The 18,417-nt window shown below is 60.4% G+C and overlaps 1 long non-coding RNA gene across 1 annotated transcript; it reads right to left on the reverse strand.

The window, feature by feature from the left end:
* Positions 1-10,099: 10,099 nt before the first annotated feature.
* LOC131382214 (uncharacterized) lies at positions 10,100-14,842 on the reverse strand. The gene is made up of 3 exons (XR_009211487.1): positions 13,237-14,842; positions 12,759-12,962; positions 10,100-12,079 (listed from the first exon to the last, which is right to left on the reverse strand). It is a non-coding gene; the product is annotated as an uncharacterized LOC131382214 (long non-coding RNA).
* Between the last annotated feature and the right edge of the window lie 3,575 nt (positions 14,843-18,417).

Raw genomic sequence — 18,417 nt, forward strand, 5'->3', positions numbered from 1 at the left:
TCAGGTGGAGGACGCACAGGCCCTGCGTGTGGCTGCTCAGACAGGGAGGGCGGACCAGGGTCTCCCTGGGTCTGGCTCTGCAGGGGTGGAAATATGCCACTCAGCCGAGGCGCCACAAGCCCAGTCCTCCACTCCTCAGGCAGCCCCCCTGATCCCCCTGCACCTCTGCGAGGCCACCATCCAGGCACCGCTTGAGAGCCCAGATGACAGAGGCAGGCCAGCTCCCAGAAAGCCGGGAAAGCCCTGAGGATGTGCTGAGGCCACTGGCCCTGCGCTGGACCCCACCTGTGTCCACACACCCAGCCCTCTGTATGGAAATCGCCACTGCTGACCCATGGGACGGGGCCAGGTGGAGACAGACACACGGGTCACCCAGCCCTCCCTACAAGGGGGAGTGGGCGGGAGGAGGAGGGGGCGCAAGGCCCGAAGGGCCAGACACAGGAGCAGCCGGGAGACGCCGGCAGCCGGGGCTGGGGCTGTTTCTTTCTCCTCTGCAAACCGAGCTGAGCTGTGGGCAGCCTCACCCCCACCTGTGAGAGAACAGACTGGGGAAGGTAAATGGCCTGCTGGGAGCCTTTGGAGTAATCACCTTCCTGGGTGCCAGGTGAGTCCAGGGGGAGTCCAGGGGCCGCCAGCTCCACGGGAGGTGCCAGGAGCCTGGGCCGGGGCAGGCAGGAGCAGGGAGGCCACAGGGGCCGGAGCTGAGGGAACCTCTGTCTGTACCCCTCCCTCCAGAAGCCTCTGTCTGTCACCCACACGTGCTCAGCCAACCTCCCTCTGTGGCAGGTGGTGAAGGAGGTGGACGAGGCCTGGCCTTGGTGGGTTAATCTGCTTGGGAAGATGGTAAGGAGCCTTCACCAGACAGACTGGCTGGGGTGAGGGGCCCTCGGGGCCAGGGCAGGCAAGGAGAGCTTCCTGCAGGAGGCAGTGATTGCCCCACCAGCAGAAAGAGGCCACGGCGTCCCTGCGGCCTGGACTCCCGTCCGCCCACAGCCTCCCGAGGACGGCCTGATCCAACAGGAGGGTGCCAACCTCAGCCAGTCTTGGCGCTGCAGGGGGCTGAGGACATGCCCGCATCCATCTGTCTGCCCTGCGCGTCCATCAGGGACCCCACATGCCTCCTCCCGGTGATGACCCCCCGCCCACCCCACAAGACATTCAGAGCGGATTCGGCTTTCTGGAAGACACTGTGTGTTGTTGAGCATTAATTATTGGACACTTGGAATAATACGTTCCGGGAAGTTTCACAGCTATATTTAGTCTGGCGGTTTTTCAAGCCAACTGACGTCTCCCGAGCCTCCAAGGAGAAGAATTGAGCGCCAGGCCCCATCCTGGCGCTCGATCTGCACCCAAGGCCAGTGCCAGCGTCCCGGGGCAGGGCCCTCCTGCTAGAGACCTGGGGTGTACCCAGTTTTCCTGTCTGTGATGCTCGTGTCAACCTGTTGGTTCCAACTGCAACCCACCAGCGCCCCCAGCATTCCTGCACCCAGGAGGCCGGTATCTGAGGCTCTGCAGACTTCCCAGGGCCTCCGTCAGGGGTGCTGTGTGTCCTGCCCCAGGGCCCAGGTCGCGGTCTGACCATTTTAAATCTCCAGCTGAACAGCACTCACAGGGGACAGGAGCCCTCAGTAAACTCCTGTCGCAAGCGACCCCTGCCACCTTCCTGTATCTGTAGCCTGGCCCTAAAGATAGTCTTGAGATGGGGGCGGGGACTGTGTGAGGCAGGATTTCACCTTGAGAAGGCACCGTGGGAGAAGACGGGAGCGACCATTTCACACACTTGGGGGGTGAGCTCAAGGCCTGGGCTCCCACCCTTGCACTGACCCTGGCAAGCTCGTAACCTTAGGTTACCTGCCTTCCCTGAGCCTCGGTTTCCCCTCTTTGGGTCCCCACCAGAGGTCTCGTGGCCTCATCAACTCTGCCCTGGTCTGATGGGGTTGAAGAGCTTTGGTTTCAGGATGTCCTGGGCTCAGATCCCAAACCCATCACTCCCCGCTGGGGGACGCCTGAGCAAGTGCCGTGGCCTGGCTGTGGCCTCATAGTTGTCATCTGTAAAATGGGTGGTGATGATAATATCACCTCCATGGGAGACAGAATAACAGCTCCCCAAGGTGTCCACATCCTAATCCGAAGACCTTTCAGTATGTTACCTTAGGTGGCAAAAAGGACTTTGCAGAGATGGTTAAGGACTTTGAGGTGAAGATATGACCCCAAATTATCCGGGGGGGGGCCTACATGAGACCACAGGAGTCCTTATAAGAGACAGGCGGAGGGAGATTTGACACAGACCGAGGAAGAAAAGGCCCCCCCCATGGAGATGCAGGCGGGGGCTGGAGCAACGAGGCCTCAAGCCCAGGAGTGGCCGGAGCCCCCAGAGGCTGTAGGAGCAGGAAGAATCCTCCCCCAGGGCCTCCAGAGAGAGCAACTTTGACTTTAGTCCCTTAAGGTTCACTTAGAACTTCTGACCCCCAGAACTGTACCCAGAGGAATTGGTGTGGTTTAGGGTCCTAAGTTTGCGGTGATTTGTCATAGGAGCCTGGTGACACACCCGGGACTTCTGGAGGGTTCCACAGAGGCCCTGCGCAGAGGCACTCAGTGCACGCACGGAGGTCCCTGCCTTCCACCTGCTGAGGCCACCCAGGTGTCTGGTCCACCCTCACCCTGCTGGGTCCAAGCAAGACGCCCCCCACCACCTCCCTGCCCTCTTCCCTGCACAGCGCTGCTGGGACCCCTCCAGGGCTGGGGGCCTCACCACCTAAAGCAGCCTGCCCAGAAAGCAGAGCATGACACCAGCGTGGGGCCACCTGGGGTCAATGTCATGGGGCCCCGAGGCCAGCCCTGCCTGGGAAGCTCCAGAGTCAGTCCTTGGGCTGCACCTATGCCAGCCTCGCCCCACGCATCCACGTGGCACAGGAGTCCCTGGCAGCCAGCTCTCTGGTCCCCGACCTTCCCTGGCATGTTCTGTCTCCCCACCAGCTCCTGGCTTCGTTTCCGAGCTCTGGATGCCTCTGATTTCCTTCCCAGGGTCCTGGCATGTGTGCCCGGGGCAGGGATCTGGTGCCACAGCCACTGGGCACCTGCTGTGTGTAGACACAAGAAGGCACTGCCCGGGCCTTGGGGAGGTGGTCTCCAGGGCCCTGGGAGCTGGGTCTCCACTAGGGTTCCAGGGCAGGCAGAGAGACTGCCTGGAGGGGGTGCTGAGCAGGCCTGGCACAGCTGCTGCAGGTGTGAGGGGGCTGCCCAGGACCCCCTTGGCAAGGGCATAGGAAACCCCACCGAGAAGGGAACAGGAGGAGCAGCTCCAGGAGCCAGCCGGAGGCAGGGCTGGCTGGGCCTTCGGAAGCTTGGCTGTGCCTAGAGAAAGTGGGGGGCTCTGGGGGTTCCAGCGAGGCTGGCAAGAGCTGTCCGCCATCCCCCTCTGCAGGCCCCAGGGGCTGTGGGGTTTGGGAGTCACATCAGGCCCTGCGAGGCAGCCTCTCCCCAGGAGCCAGATGCTCCACTGGGCCGGAGCCCCATGTCAGGCCCCCCACAACTGTCCTGCCCAAACAGGAGGGGCTCAGCACCCCCCAGTGTTGCACGGCCCCCGTGCTCCAGGCCTCTCTTGGAGCTGCGGCCCCTAGAGGTCTCATGTCTCACCAATTCCCCTGCTCGAGGGGCCTGCCGCGCTGGGAGAAGAGACCCTCACCCACAGCTGGGTCTGGCCCCAGAAGCCCCAGGGCCCTGTAATCAGCAGCTCCCTCCTCCCCGCCGCCTCCATCCCGGCCTCAGGCGTGAGTGGCTACTGTGCGGCAGCTGGGCTTAGGCTGTGCTGGAGCTCTGGGCCCTCATCATCTGTTCTCAGCACCCGTGTCACCTTCTCTGGGAGGCCTCCCTGATCACCCCTCGAATGTCAGCCCTGAGGCTCTGCTGTTTCTGCCGTGCCCTCCTCACCATCTGCCCTTGTTTCCGTGTTTATTCTTTTCTCCTCCCATAGGCCCAGGGACAGGGGCTTCTCTGCAGGTCGCTGCCCCGTCCGTCCGCAGCACCCAGCCCACCATGAGGTCCATGCCTGGAGGGCCTCCCTGTCACCACCACGACTGTGGACGCATCCTGCCAGCCCCATCACTCAAGCCCTGGGTCCCGGGGAGCTGCAGGGAACCTCAGAAGACTCGGGCCTCCACCTACAGCAGGAGGGGCTGGGGAGAGGGGCTGTCTCCTCCATCTGCAGAAATAACAGACAGATTCCAGGGCTGCAGGAACCCCTGTGCCACGAGAGAAAGAAACTTGGCACTTTGGGGAAGAAAGAACAGAGGCTGGAGCAGTGAGGCCATCAGGGTGGAGACCCGCCCCGCGCGGTGGCCACTCTCCCTGCAGGCCTCCAGGCCCCTGCTACTGCTGTGCCTTTTCCAGGAAAACTCCTATGCAGCCTCTGAAGCACAGCACAGAAGCCCATTCCCCTTGGGAAGCTCCTCTAGATCCCCCCTATGTCACACTGGGAAAGAATCCCCATCCACGCCACAGCAGGTGCACAGTGGGCACCTGGCAGGGCCAGGGAGAGGCTCCCTGGGAGCCTGGTGGGGGTGGGGTGGGTGGAGCTGGGAGAGCAGAGAGGGCAGTCTGGGGTGGGGGTGAGGGCTCAGGGAGGCTTCCTGCAAGGGAAGGTCCTGCAAAGAGAAAAGGGGGCAGTGAGGACGCCTGGCACAGATTAGAGGCTGAATGTTGGCTCCAGGTAGGCAGAGAGGAAGGAGAGAGGGAGGGAGACAGGAGCGTAAGTGCAGGCGGTGGTCCCCAAGTCGTACCCTTCAGAAGAGTAGTGTGAGGGTGGGAGTCAGGGGCTCACAGCTGAAGCGGGGAGCAGGCACAGAGAGGAGGTTGCTTAGCAGCCGTGGGCCCTGAAACCCATCTGGAGTTTCAAGACACACGTCTTCTCACCGGCTGGACATCCCCTCCTCCAGAGCTCTCTGGGGCCACTGTCCTAGGTACTGCATCTGCACACAGGGGTTCCTCCCAGCCTCCCTCTGGGGTGGGAGTTCAGAGTCACGCAGCTCTCCAGGCTACGCTGCTCCCCCCACCTCAGGACTCAGTTTCCCCAGAGGTGACAAAAAGGTTGGAATGGGCCAGTTTCTGTGATCACCCTGTGTCCAGAGCTCCATGTGGCATGGGAAGGAACAGGCAGGGGTGCTGAGCACAGCAGGTGCAAGGGGGACAGGGCCAGTGTGAGGGTGAGGGGCGGTGTATTCGTCAGGGTTCTCTGGAGGGACAGAACTCACAGGACAGATGTATATATAAAGGGGAATTTATTAAGGAGTATTAACTCATGTGATCACAAGGTCCCATAATAGGCCCATCTGCAGGCTGAGGAGCAAGGAGAGCCGGTCTGAGTCCCAAAGCTGAAGAACTTGGAGTCCAATGTTCGAGGGCAGGAAGCATCCAGCACAGAGAAAGCTGTAGGCTGGGAGGCTAAGCCAGTCTAGCCTTTTCATGTTTTTCTGCCTGCTTTATATTCTAGCAGAGCTGGCAGCTGATTAGATGGTGCCCACCCAGATTGAGGGTGGGTCTGCCTTTCCCCGCCCACTGACTCAAATGTCAATCTCCTTTGGCAACACCCTCACAGACACACCCAGGATCAATACTTTGCATCCTTCAATCCAATCAAGTTGACGCTCAGTATTAACTATCACGGGAGGGGAAGGGCAGGACAGGTGCCAGGGATGGGATAAGGGGGCAGAGCGAGGGTGTGGGTGAGGGGCGGGGCAGGGCAGGTCAAGGAGGCAGGGCAAGTGTGAGGGATTGGGGGAAGGAGTGAGAGGCGGGCAGGTTGCACAGGCGTCACTGCCCCAGGGTCTCTATAGTTAGAGCCCTGCAATTCAGGGTGACCCTTGAACTACAAGGACCCCAGGGCCAGTGGCCCTATTCCTGGCCCTGCAGACCCTGGGGATGGCATCAAGGGATCCCGCCAAGGCTCTGCACAGCAAGGCAGCTCTCATCCCTCCCACCTGCTTAGTCCCTGGGAGACCCCGCTATCTGGTGGGGAGTGGGCCCCCCAGGGCCCTTCCCATCTCTAGGACAACATGGAGGCACCCCATAAATCATGGTCCTGCCCCACGGCATCACTCACCAATCCCCACACAGCCCCGAAGGGGGAAGGAGCTACTATGAATCCCACTTTACAATGAGGAAACTGAGGCACGGAGAGGCTCAGCAGGTTGCCCGGTGCCAACAGGGAGGAAGCGTGGTTTGAATCGGACACCGTGGCCCCAGGGCCCATGTTCTTGGATCGGTCCCGCAGCCCCCAGGAGCGTGGAGGGCCCTGGGCTGAGCAGAGAGTACCTGCTTCCTCCAGATCACAGCCTGGACAGGCTGAGCGTCCTGGCCCTGAGGTCTGCAGCCCAAACTGGGCTCCCGTCCTGCAGTCCACTCTGTAAAGTGGGGGACAGATGACCTGTGGACTCTGACACTGTTAGTCCTCCATCTACCCTTGCTCCCCCTCCCTGGGACTCCGTTTCCCCAGCAGTAGCAAATGAGTTGGAATGGGTGGGTCTGGAATGGGTGGATAGTCCCAGAGTGGCCCAGGCTGTCCCCCAGGGAGGGAGCTCTGCCCAGCGCAGGCTGCAGGGAGGGGAGGGGAATGACATTGGGGCAGGGACTCCAGGGAGCACAGCTGGGACACTGAGCCTGTTACCCTGACTTTATGGCTGGATGAGCAGTGAGTCACTGTCTGTTATAGGCTGTGTCATGCACCACCTCCCTGGGGCGGTCCCTTGTCCTCCTGCCCCAACCTCGGGGCACCCAACTTTCAAGGCTAGCAGTTGGGACGCTGCTAAAGGTTAGGGTAGTGTGTGCTGGGGGACGCCCTCTCCCTGGCCGTCAAGGGCCCAGGCTCAAAGTCCAGAGCTGCCTGCCTGCTGCGCCAGGCTTCTGTCTCAGAAGTGCTCGGCTGGCAGGAGGGGCCCGGAGCCCACTGGCCATGCTGGGCCAAGCCCAGGCTCAGGTGCAGAAGGCCCAGATGAAGCCCGAGGGCTGAGCCACTTCGGGACAGTGAGAGGTGCAGGGCGCACTCAGGATAATAAAGTGCCTCAGACACAGGTGGGTGTCTTCACCCCTCCAGTGGCCAAACGTTTTAAACAGAAACTTCAGGTATGGAGGGGGAGGAGCCAGGCCTGCCAGCGCATGGCTGAGATGTTCTTCATTTCTGGAAGGGGATCTGCAGCATTTGTTAAATGACATGTCTGTAACTGTCCCCCACAAGCCCCCTTCGGGGAACTTATAAAGGCCACTCACTACACCCGTTTAAGTGGGCTGGGGAAACTGGACACACCTGCACGTCCATCTCCAGGGACTGGCCAAAGCCCCTCACACATCCCATCACAAAACATCCTGCAGCTGTCAAGGGAGGGAGACCAGACCCCAGCCTTCTAGGGGCTTGTGGGGAAAAGGTGGGGTGTGGGAGAGGCAAAGGATCATTGCTTTTCCTTTAGAAACTGTATTATCTAAATGGTGACTGTCAGCGTGCATTACTCTTTCAAAAAGAAAGTCCAAAAGGAAACCCTATGGAGGGCTTTGCTTTGGCAAAAAGAAAAAGGAATTGGTTCTTCTTGCCTTAGCACCCGCCATCTTCCAGATAAATCCCCAACTCCTCGGGCACCCCCGACCCCCAGGTGTCCTTCCCCATCTTCAGTCACCCCAGTTCCAACCACTCACTCATAGCAGTCACTCTCTATGGGCCTCAAGACCCTTCTTACCACCCCAACCTGTTCCCTCTGCCCTGAAAACCCTTTCCTCTCATTTCACTCAGCAAACTCCTACTCATACCTCAAAGCCCTGCCCAAATGCCTTCTCCTCTGTAACGCCAACAGACACACTTCCATGGTAGATAAGCTCCAGGCTGGGGCAGGCTGACCTGGGGGACCTCTAGGTTCTTCCTTATGGAGCCTGAACTTCAGCTATAAAACAGGGCATGATGGAGGGAGCTGTCTTCATGAGCTCTAAGTGGTTGACAAGGATGATGATGATGATGATGATGACAATGATGCCATCATTGTGAGGACCACAAGCCAGACCGGGGTGAGCTCTTCCCACCTCCCAGCTCCCTGCGAGGCTGGGCTCGTCACCCCACTTCTTGGATGAGAACTCTGGGCACATGGGGTGCTCACTTGCTCCAGACACAAAATGAAGGAAGGGCTGGAACTTGCACCAGGAGGGCCTCCTGCCAAGCCTGAGTCTATGTGCACAGAAGCCTGTGTGGAGGACCCGGTCTCAAACTCATTTCCTACGGATTCCCAGGGATTCCTGGTTAACTGGTCCGTGGCCACAGGGCCAGTGCAGCTCAGGGCCACAGCCGGGAGGTGGGCAGCGGAGGATGGCTCCCACTCACCCGTGCCCCAGGTGAGAGGCTCCTGCCCAGAGGGGCCTCTTCAACCACCGGCACCCCTTGCCCTGTTGGGAGAGAAAGAGCAAGAGGAAGGGGGTATTCACTCCACCCCCCTCTCCCTCCACCCCCAGCCCCGACGGCCTGCAGGGGCCAGGGAGGGGGTAGGGAGGGCAGACTGGGCAAAGCCCTGGTGTTCTCCAGCCAAGGCCAGGGGATTACGCGGCCAGATAAGGCCTCTGGCTGGAGCAGGGCGCTTATCAGACCTCGGGCAAAACCAACAAAGGAAAATGCGGCAGCAGGGGTGGGTGAACGCCCCATCTACCCTCCCCCGGTGCAGCCCTCTGTAGGCTTCTGTCCTCTCCTCGTCCCCAGGTGGGGACCAGCCCTGACTTCAAGGCTTATCTCCAGGGAAAATGTTCACCTCCTTGAATCAGGTGCAAATGCTGCCAGCTGCGTGACTTATCAGCCCCCAAGGAAAGAAAGTGTGAACAGCCTGGAGGGAGACACCAGGAGATCTGTGGAGGCTGGGGAGCCCCCGGTCTGCCTGGTGAACAGGCCCCGCCTCACCCAGGAAAGGAACCCGCGCAGGGAGAGCCCCACTCCTCTCTCCCCGCGGCTCTGAGACCCCAGGACTCCACAAGCTGAAGTCAGCTCCCAAAGATCCCGTCCCTCCCCCAGCTCTCAGTGGGGAGGGGGCAACAGATGGGGCGGCGGGGAGCACAGAGCCACAGTCAGACCTGTCCCGTGGCTTAGTTCAGCACCGCTGAAAGGTGTCTGTCCGGAGAAACGCTGCTCCTCACAGAGCCACGGTCAGCGCCTCAGAGAATGTGACGTATCAGAGCTCTCGCTCCCAGCCCCAGGCAGTGCTCCTGAGCCCACGAAAGACGGAGGGCAGAAAGGCCTCCCAGAGGAACCCTCCCTAAGCCTGTTTCTGTTTATTTCCCCCTTGCGTTTTTAACTCCACAGCCCTTTTCCAGGAATGCCTGTGAGGGCCCCACCAGTCTTGCTTTGAGAAACCTGCTCTGCAGATTCCGTTCATCCAGGCCTTTAAGGGTGAAGAGGGCCCTCCGAGGTCTGTCCCCAAGAAGATAGAGATAAATGTGTCCCCTCACGTCCCAGTGGCTCTCTAAGCCATCTCGAAACCTCCCCAGCACCAAAGCTATGGAGAACTACCCCCACCAAGGGCGGGGCTGCCCTTCCGCCACATGCCGTTGGAGAGCACACTTAGAGGCCGGCGTTCCAACAAAGGCAGCCACCGTCAAAGGCTGTGCAGTTTACACGTTGCATCCACAGCACAGACGTGGGCACACACAGCGCTGCCCTCTACAGCGGGAGTTGGGCGCACACAGGGACCTGTGGCACAGGGGCCACCCCCAGCTGTGAGCTCTGTGCTTAGGCACGAGCAAGCCCGCCGCTTCTGAGCGCCTCGGGACAGTCCCTTGACACAGGCATCAGCCCCTGTTAGGATAGAGAAACCGAGGTGCAGAAAGGCAAAGTCCTGCTCAAGTCACAGGGTGACCGGGAATGAGTGTCCAGTTCCGAGTCCAGGCCAAGTGACCTTCCTGAGAAGGATGACCTCCCTGTGGAGGGGTGGGTCTTTGAATGAAATATCTGAACCAGGGGATGGGCCACAGAAAGGCCCAGCAGGGACCGGGTGAGACGACAGGGAGTGGGGGCGTCTACGGCAACCGAGAGCACTGCCTGTTCCGAGGGAGGAGCCCCCAACGCGTAGAAACAAGCCCACCGTGGTCACACTTGGCTGTCAATTTTTTTCAAGAAAAAATACATCTGGGCTTTTACATGAATTGTTCCAATTTTAAAAAACATGGTGGGGTAACTGCAGCCACCGGTTTGCAGCTCTGACCTCAGACAGGAAGGCATCCCTAGCCAGGGCACCCATGGTGCTGGAGGTGCCAGGGGCGGGGTGGGGGTCTCCGCCCCCGCCCAGGGAGCCCCTGACAGTCTCTGGGAACTCCCTGGCCCTTTGTGCATCGCCTGCACCTCGGTGAGACCCCAGGGTTTCCCTGTGTGCCTCTCCACACCTGCCATCCCGCCCTGGAAGGTTCCAGAGGGCAGCCACGTCCACTCGCTCACTCTCGTGTCCCCCTGTCCGGCCCATGGCAGATGCCATCACAAACTTGGAGAAGGAGTCAAGGACAGAACACGTTTGCTCTTCCTTGGCTGTGCCCAGCTCCAGCTGGCTCTGACTGGGAGACGGTGCCCCCAGGAGTGAGCCCTCCCTATGTGCTGGGCACACTTCGGAGCCACTCCCGGGTTGGCAGGAGTGGGCCACAGCTGCAGAGCAGCCCCCAGGCTGGGTGGGTCAACCTTGGGCCCTGAGGGCTTCTTTCTGCAGCAAGAGGGGAGGGGGCTGCAGGGGCTGAGGAAGGTCTGCGGCTGCCTCTGGCGCCTCCCTGTCAGCGTGCTGGGCGGATTCTTCAGCCTACAAGATGCCAGGAGCCCCTTATCTCCCCTCCAGAGGAAGCCAAGCCAGGGCAGGGGATCCAGGGCTCGGACGCCAGCCCATGTCTGCAGGAGGAGACAGGAGACGCTGGTTTCCCTCGGAACGACCCATCTGGAGACAAGTTCCAGCTGCAGTGGCTGCGGCTGCTCGGGAAATTCTTTGCACATGAGGAATGGGCTTGGCCATCTCCAGTCAGGCACTTGGAGGCAGGCGCAGCCTGGGACGGGTAGATTCGGGGTGGAGCAGGGCGGCTATTGTGGGGGTCAGCCTGGGAAGGCGTCCACAAACCTGCCAGCCCTGCCCTCCTGACGAGGGGACAGCCCAGCCGGCCTGGGAACTGCCCAGTGATCTCAGCGGCCCTGGGCCCCTGAGCTGGCTCTTGGCAGGAGTGTGGCCAGGGCTGCTGCCTCTCCCGGGCTTGGGCGGCCAGGACAGCAGCAGCCGTGGACTTTCTTACTGCCCTGCCGGTGCAGGGCTGGGGGCTTTTCCAAGAGTGACCATGGTGGCTCCTCCTTGCTGCCCTGCAGCGCCAGCCAATGCTCCCTGGGTGCATTTCTCATCTCCTCACATCAGCCCCACCACAGATTGGGAAACTGAGGCTCGGAAATGGCAGGACCTGACAAAGGCAACCCCGCAGGTCCTGATCCCAGGAACAGAGTCACATTCCAGCAGGGTCTGACCACCCACCAGAGCAGCTCCGAGAGGCCGCCCCCGTGGACTGTACTCGAAGCACCTGGCAGGCCTGGGGCCCTCACCCTTGAGATGCAACCATCGACCCCGGAGATGGACATCACCACCCTCCTCCAGGGTCACAGACCGAGGCACAGAGCATGCGAGTGGCTCCCCCAGGGTCCCAGAGCCCAAGGGGCAGGGCTGGGCTTGACCCCAGGTGGCCCCCCAGGGTCCCACACATCTCACAGCCATTCCAAGGTGACACCCAACTCCCTGCTCAAAACTGTGCTCTGTGCAGCCCCCAAACAATGGACGGCGCACGCAGGCAGGTATCCTGAGGTGCGGGGGGCAGCAGCTCCAGGCCGAGTCTCCAGCCACCCTCTCCAGAGGACCTGGGGGTCCTGCTGCCTGCAAAGTGCCCTGGAACACAAAGGCCTTGCTTGGTCCATCTGCCTCCACCTGCCAAGACTCTGGGACTTCGGGACATCGCACAGGGCCGCTCTGGCCCCTCAGCATCAAGGTGTCAGTAGGCCTGGCCTGGCTCCTGATCACTGGGAATGGCTGCCCTTTGCTCCACTCCACCAGGCCTCCACCTGCCATGGAGAAGTTTCCATAAGGCCAGACCCGCCTACATGCGGAACATTAGACATTCTTTTGCAGCCCCAGGACCCTCGCTGGGCACTGAGTCAGGGACTCAGCAGACACAGGAAGGGCCCTGGTGGCCCATCTGGAGGTCAGTGCCCCAGCTGGCTGCCCACCTACGTGACCAGGCCACTCCAGGCTACTCACCTCCCCTACCCTGAGCCCGACTAGGGTGAGGAATGACGGCCAGACTGGGGCAGGGAAACAGGCAGCAACGCAGCTGCTCACCGAGCATGGCAGCCATCGTCATATGGAAAAACAGTCACCTTCCAGGCCTCTGTGAGTACACGTGCCCTTGGGCGTACATGTAGAGGTGTGTGTGCAAGTGTGTGCGTGCATCTGGATGTACACACATAAGTGTACACAGGTGTGTCATGAGCACTGGGTGGGTGCATAGGAATGTGTGTAGGTGTGCATGTGCACATGTGCATTAGGTGTGGGGGCACACAGGTGTGCATGCATGTGAGCACGGGCCTGCATGTGTGCACATATATGAGTATATGCATGTGTGTGCACAGGTGTATGTGTGTGGCTGCACACAGGTGTGCATGCACAAGCTCAGCCCTTGCTATCCCCATTCCCAGACAGGACCGCAGTCCACGGCTGCGCCTCTGGAACGACAGTACTCACCCAGAAAAGCCAAACCAAGATCTCGGCGCTCCTTCTCCTTCGTTGCTGAAGGAGTGGCTTTCCCTCTTTGCTCAGGCCCAGCAAATGTGTGTCTTTGTTGCAAATCCTCAGAGCTTGAAGCCATGGCTGGCTCTAAGGTGCCTCTGCGTTCTCACTCCCTCAGATAGGTTTTTGCATAATCCCCAGAGCAGCTTCAGCCAGACCCTAGAAAAATGTTATTTCCCTTTTCAGATTATCTCTTTGAATCATCCATTAAATATTTCAGTCTCTATTATCAATGAACTTTGTTCATGGTGGCAAATACAGAAATGCAAAAAAAGTTAAAGGATGAAAATAAAAGGCTCGCATCGTCCCAGCCCCTCAACTATCCTTTTTTTCTCCATACTTTTGGATGCTTTCTGAAGCCTTTTAACTCCCCTGGATTCTCATCTCAGGTCCCCTCCCGCCCGCAGAGTGGGGCTGACTCGTTGACACTCACCAAAAGCTGAACATTGGGCAGACAGAACTGGAACGTGGCAAACTCTGCTCCTGGCCAGGAAACCCCACTGTCCTGCTCAGAGGCGGACAGACGGCCGCAGGGCTCCTGGGCAGGAAGCGGCAATGCAACCCACAGGCGGGCTGGGCGCTCCCAGCTCCTCCACGCTGCTCCTCCGCCGACAGCCCAGCCCAGGACAGGTCCCCTTGACGGGGCTCCAAGCCTGTCACTGGCAGACGTCTCCAGGAAGACAGGGGGAGAAAGAGGAACATGGGGTCAGGAGGCTGCGGGCTCCCCAGGCTCCTCTATGGGGGGGTTAGGAGCAGAGAAGGAATGAAGGAGCGGGCAGGCCAGAGGAGGGAGGGAGGGGAGGAGTGGAGAGACGTTTTTAAAGACAAGAGCAAAAGAGAAAGCAAAGGCGAGAATGCAGGGGATGGGGGGTCCCAGGCACCAGGCAAAGCCCTCCCCCAGCTGCCTGGGCCAGGCTATGATCCTTCAGCCACTCACTGGCTCTAAGAGTCTCCAGAGTAAATTCCGCTCCCACATCCTAAGGAGATGGCGTTGCTGAGGTGGTGGCCAGGCTCCCGAAGACGGGGCCACAGTCTAGTCGTGCCCAGCCCAGCCCAGTTGACGCCTCCCCCGGCCCCCGCATCTAGTCCTGAGAGTGGGAGTTGAGTGCAGGCCCCGTCATAAACGGCCACGCCACCGCACACGGCCAAGGTCATCGCCAGCCCCGTTTGCAACCCCAGGTAAGTCTGTCAGCTGGGAGACTGAGGGTGCCGAGGGGGTGTGACAGTGGGTGTCGCCAACTGCAGGGACACCAAAGCAGCTCACTAAGATGCCCTGCAGGCTCCTTGGCTTGTGGCCCTAACAGCCCAAACCTGCTTCCCCTCCCTGCCCCCCGGAGGGCATGCCTGCGGTGGGTGGGGTTATCCCAGCACGTGGCAGGACGTTTGAGAACGCTGCAGTCACGGGGGACCTTGAGTGCAATGACCTCCTCCCCGAAAGCAAACTCGCTTTGAGCTCCTCCCAGAAGACCCCATGAGCGGTCCTCGGTGATCTGGCGGCCAGTGCCTGCCATGCCGAATGCAGAGCCCGCGTTGCGAGGGGCTTTGAAAACAGATTCGGTTACACAGGCGACGCGGCCGAGAGCTGTTTTCCTTTCCCGCTCCCTTTTCTTGGCAGCCAGTTTGGGCCCGGCCGGCCGGGTCACCCACAGTGCAGGCTGTTTCCAAGGCCCAGCATCTTCCGTTGGCAGGACCTGGCTGCCACCTCTAACACGAAGCCTGCCCAGGGGTCGGAGATGGTGCTGGTGGATGCGGGGCACTGAGCTCTCTCCCCACCCCACGGACCCTCTGAGGGCTGCAGGCGCCTTGGACGAAGGAACACCCACAGAGCAGGCGCCAGAAGGAGCTGACAGGAGGCTGCGGGGCCCACAGAGCAGCACCCAAGAGGCACGCAGCTGGGTTCAAATGCCAACTCCACCCTTGCCCAGCTGTGGCCCTGGGGCAGGTCACTTCTGTCCTGGCCTTGGCTTCCTCATCATGAAACGAACATGAGAATCACCCACCTCACAGGATAGCTGTGAGCTTTCAAATGTCAGCTTGCTGGGCTGAGCCAGGCACATGGGATGCTCAGAAATGCCCAGGCTGGAGTCAGGCAGAGAGGGGACGCTGCCAACCTGTCCTTGCCCCTGGAGACTGACCCAGAAGTGGCACCAGCAAGGGGCAGTGAGCCTGGGCTGCCCTTGGGCTATTGAGCTCAAAGGTTCCTGCAGAAGGGGGCACACACGGGGGCACACACTGTGTCCAAAATGAATTCTTATACCCGTATGGTGCCCCCAGGCTCCCCAACCCCACCCAGTTGGGACCACCCCCAAGGCACCCACCTCCCGGGCCCCCCTCGCCGTTGATGAGCTCTGCAGTCCTTGGCCTTCGGGCGAATGGAGCCCCCTGTGTAGGAGAAGCCCTGGAATGCTGCCCTGTGGATCCCAAGGGGTGGCGAGGTCCTGAGGGTGCTGTGGGCCCAGTGGGCTCAGCTGACGCCCCGGGCCTCACAGCCCTGCCAGGGTGGAGCCTGGGGAGAGGGGCAGTGCTGAAGGTGGGGAGAGGGCCATGAACTGGCTTTTCTCCCACTCTGGGGGCCCAGGGGCACACGGTTTACCTGAAATAACCGATGAGAACACAGACCTCTGCCCTGCGCTGACTGCCCTGCGCTGACCGCCCTGCGCTGACCGCCCTGCTGGAAGCAGGCCTGCCCCTCCCTCTAACCTCCTGCCCATCAGACCACAGGGAGCAACACAAGGCCTCCCACTTCCAGGCCCCAGCACAGCCCCCAGGCCTCCTTCCCCACCCTGGGGTCTCTGGGGCCTTTTCCCCCGCAACTTCTCATGGCCTCCCCACTTGCAGGGAGGGACAAGAGCCAAGGAACCTCAGGACTGGGGTTGATAGGGGTCATCCCAGCCCCCTCCTCAGGCAACCCTGACAGCCCCCTTCTCAGGGGCACCCTCCCCCTGGCTGGACAGAGGGTGGCCTTGCCGGAGCGCAAAGCCTCAAGTGGGACCATCCCTGGTGCCCACACTGCGGAGCATCCAGCATCTGCAGGCAGTGTGCAAGGCGGGGACCCACTGCCAGGGCTGCTCCTCAAGGGGGCCCTGCCCAGGACTGTTCCTGGGAGGGGCCCTCCCCAGGGCCATTCCTGGGCAGAGACCAAGGCCCCTGGGGGAGGCCATGTACCCAGGACTCCACCCACAGGGGCCGTGTCTGAGGCGTCTCCTGTGAGCTGGTCCTTATCCTCCTGAACAATGAGACTGTTTTCTTTCCCTTGATAAGTGTGTCTGAGTTAAGGGTTCCCAAGCTGGGGGCGGGCGGGGTGGGGGGTATGTGGGCACTGCTAGGAAAGTGACAGCAGGAAATGAAACCCAGAGCCTGATGGCTGGAGCCTTCCTTCCCCCAACCCCCAATGCCAGCCACCCCCCCAACACCTGCCTCCCTCTCACCCCAGCCCCACCCCAGGCCACTCAGGCCCCAGAAGCCCCTCACAGCCCAGGACTCATGGAACTTAACTCTGCATGGTCACCAGGGGGTTAACGTGCCCACCCTCTTATCTCATTGGGGGTGGGGCCCCCACCTTAGAGGTGTGTCTTCGCAGGCCAGCCCTGGCAGGTCCCTGTGTCCCAGTGAATCAGGGACGCCTTCAGGAGAGAGGGGTCACCCGTGGCAGGGCCAGAAATTCCCTCCCGGTCTTTGTCACCTCCCCTGGCTCCCTGACTCTCAGGACTCCGGGCACACAGCTCAGAGCCTCCATCCCTGCATCAGTGCCCTGGGCACACAGCTCAGCTCAGAACCTCTGTCCCTGCACTGGGTTCTCCCCGGCTCTCAGGGCCCTGGGCACACAGCTCAGAGCCTCCATCCCTGCACTGGGTTTTATCTCAGCCAGCATTAGCCCAATGCCTGCTGCACGCCCATCCCGTGTCAGATGCCCTGAGTACCCAGTCCCACTAATGCCTCCCCAAAGCCACTGTGAGAGGCAGGCACTATCATCACCCCCACCTTACAGAAGAAGAGGGGCACAGAGAGGGAAGCAGCTCATCCAAGGCCACACAGCCTGGAGATGCCAACGCTGAGTCCCAAAGGTCTGACTGTGCCCACTCGATGCCCTGACCCGCTGTTCCTTAAGCTGTTCTGGCTCAGCTTCTGCTGAGGTGACAAGACGGAGGCACACAGCCATCTGACCACACAGCACAATGAGGCACCAGGAAGGGGAGAGAGCAACGTAGGGGAAGGGACAGGAAGGGAACTGCAAGACGGGCCTTGAAGGATATGTAGGAGTTTGGCAAGTAGAGAATAGGGCAAAGGGCCCATTCAGGAAGCAGCATGGGCAGGGTCCAGGGGAGAAGAGGGCTTGCTGCTGGGTGGGGTAGCCTGGTGGACTGGGTCACCTGGCTCAGGGGCCGCCTCCTTCCTGAGGGGCCCAGAGCACCGGGAGTGGAGAGCTGCACAGAAGCATGGCTCGTGGGGGTCGAGGAAGTTGGGGGCACCTGGGTTTTGAGGTTTGAGCTGAGACTCCTCTCTTTTTGGCTCAAGTAGAAACAGGTCTGAGAGGGTGTCCAGATACTGTCACAGACAACCCCCACGGGTGGGTGCCCACCCCCACCAGTCACTGTGGAGGCAGCTGGATCCACATAGAAAACACGCCACCAGTGGCTTCTGCTGCTGCTGCAGAGCAGGTAAGCTTGTGACTTGCCTAGCAGGGCACCAAGTGGCCAGAACAGCCCCAGACTCCCAACCCTGTACCGCCTTGTGTGAGGTGCCGCCTCGGAGGAGCCTTCAAAGGGTAAATTTTCCCTTCCCCGCCCTCCATGGAGGCCCAGGGTTTAATACAAATGTCCACTGTAGATATTTATTAACTCAAGAAAGCAACCAACGACTATCACTCAGAGACTCCCTTCTTTGTTTCAATTGGCTTGTTTAATTGCTAGCTGTGTGGCCTGGGGCAGGTTGGCTCACCTCTCTGTGCTGCGTTTCTCCATCTGTATATAGGAATGATAATGTGATCTGTTGCATAAGATTGCTGTGAGGATTAAATGGAAATGTCGGGACAAAGCACAGCACCGGGGCAATGTTGCTGTTTCCTGTTCAAGAACTTTACAGATTTTATGGCAAGTAAAAAGCACGAATCCCTCCCCGATTCGCCCTGCAGGGTTCCAGGTTTGCTGTGGCTCCTTTCTTGTTCTCTAGACTTTTCTTGGGGTTAGGGGTGGCTCAGCCCCCAGCAGGTCACGAGTGTCCCTTTTTACTTCTCTTGGTTCTTGGTGCTCATGAGGGCTCGGTAACCCAGGCTTTGAGGGCAGAGGGGTCAAAGCTTGGGTCCAACCAGCTTTGCTGCACTGGAGCCCTCTGCAGCCTCTTGGACTGCACTGCGCTCTCTCGCCCGCACCAAGGCCCGGGCACCTCTCCCCACCTTCATGGAGTGCACTGCCATCCACAGACAAAGTCTGCAGGTGTGGGGTCAAAGAGAGACCCTCGTGGAGACCCGAGTGCTGGGAGAGCAGAAGGCAGGGGAGTCCACGCAGGGCAGGCAGCACCAACCGGGCTTCTGAGGACAGGAAAGGAGGGAGCGTCTGGTGGGAAGCTGGCCAGGAGGGAGCTGGGAGCTGGTAAAGGGGTAAGGGAAGGTCGCCTA

Source organism: Hylobates moloch, unplaced genomic scaffold, assembly GCF_009828535.3.
Source record: "Hylobates moloch isolate HMO894 unplaced genomic scaffold, HMol_V3 SCAFFOLD_21, whole genome shotgun sequence".
Taxonomy (NCBI): Eukaryota; Metazoa; Chordata; class Mammalia; order Primates; family Hylobatidae; genus Hylobates; species Hylobates moloch.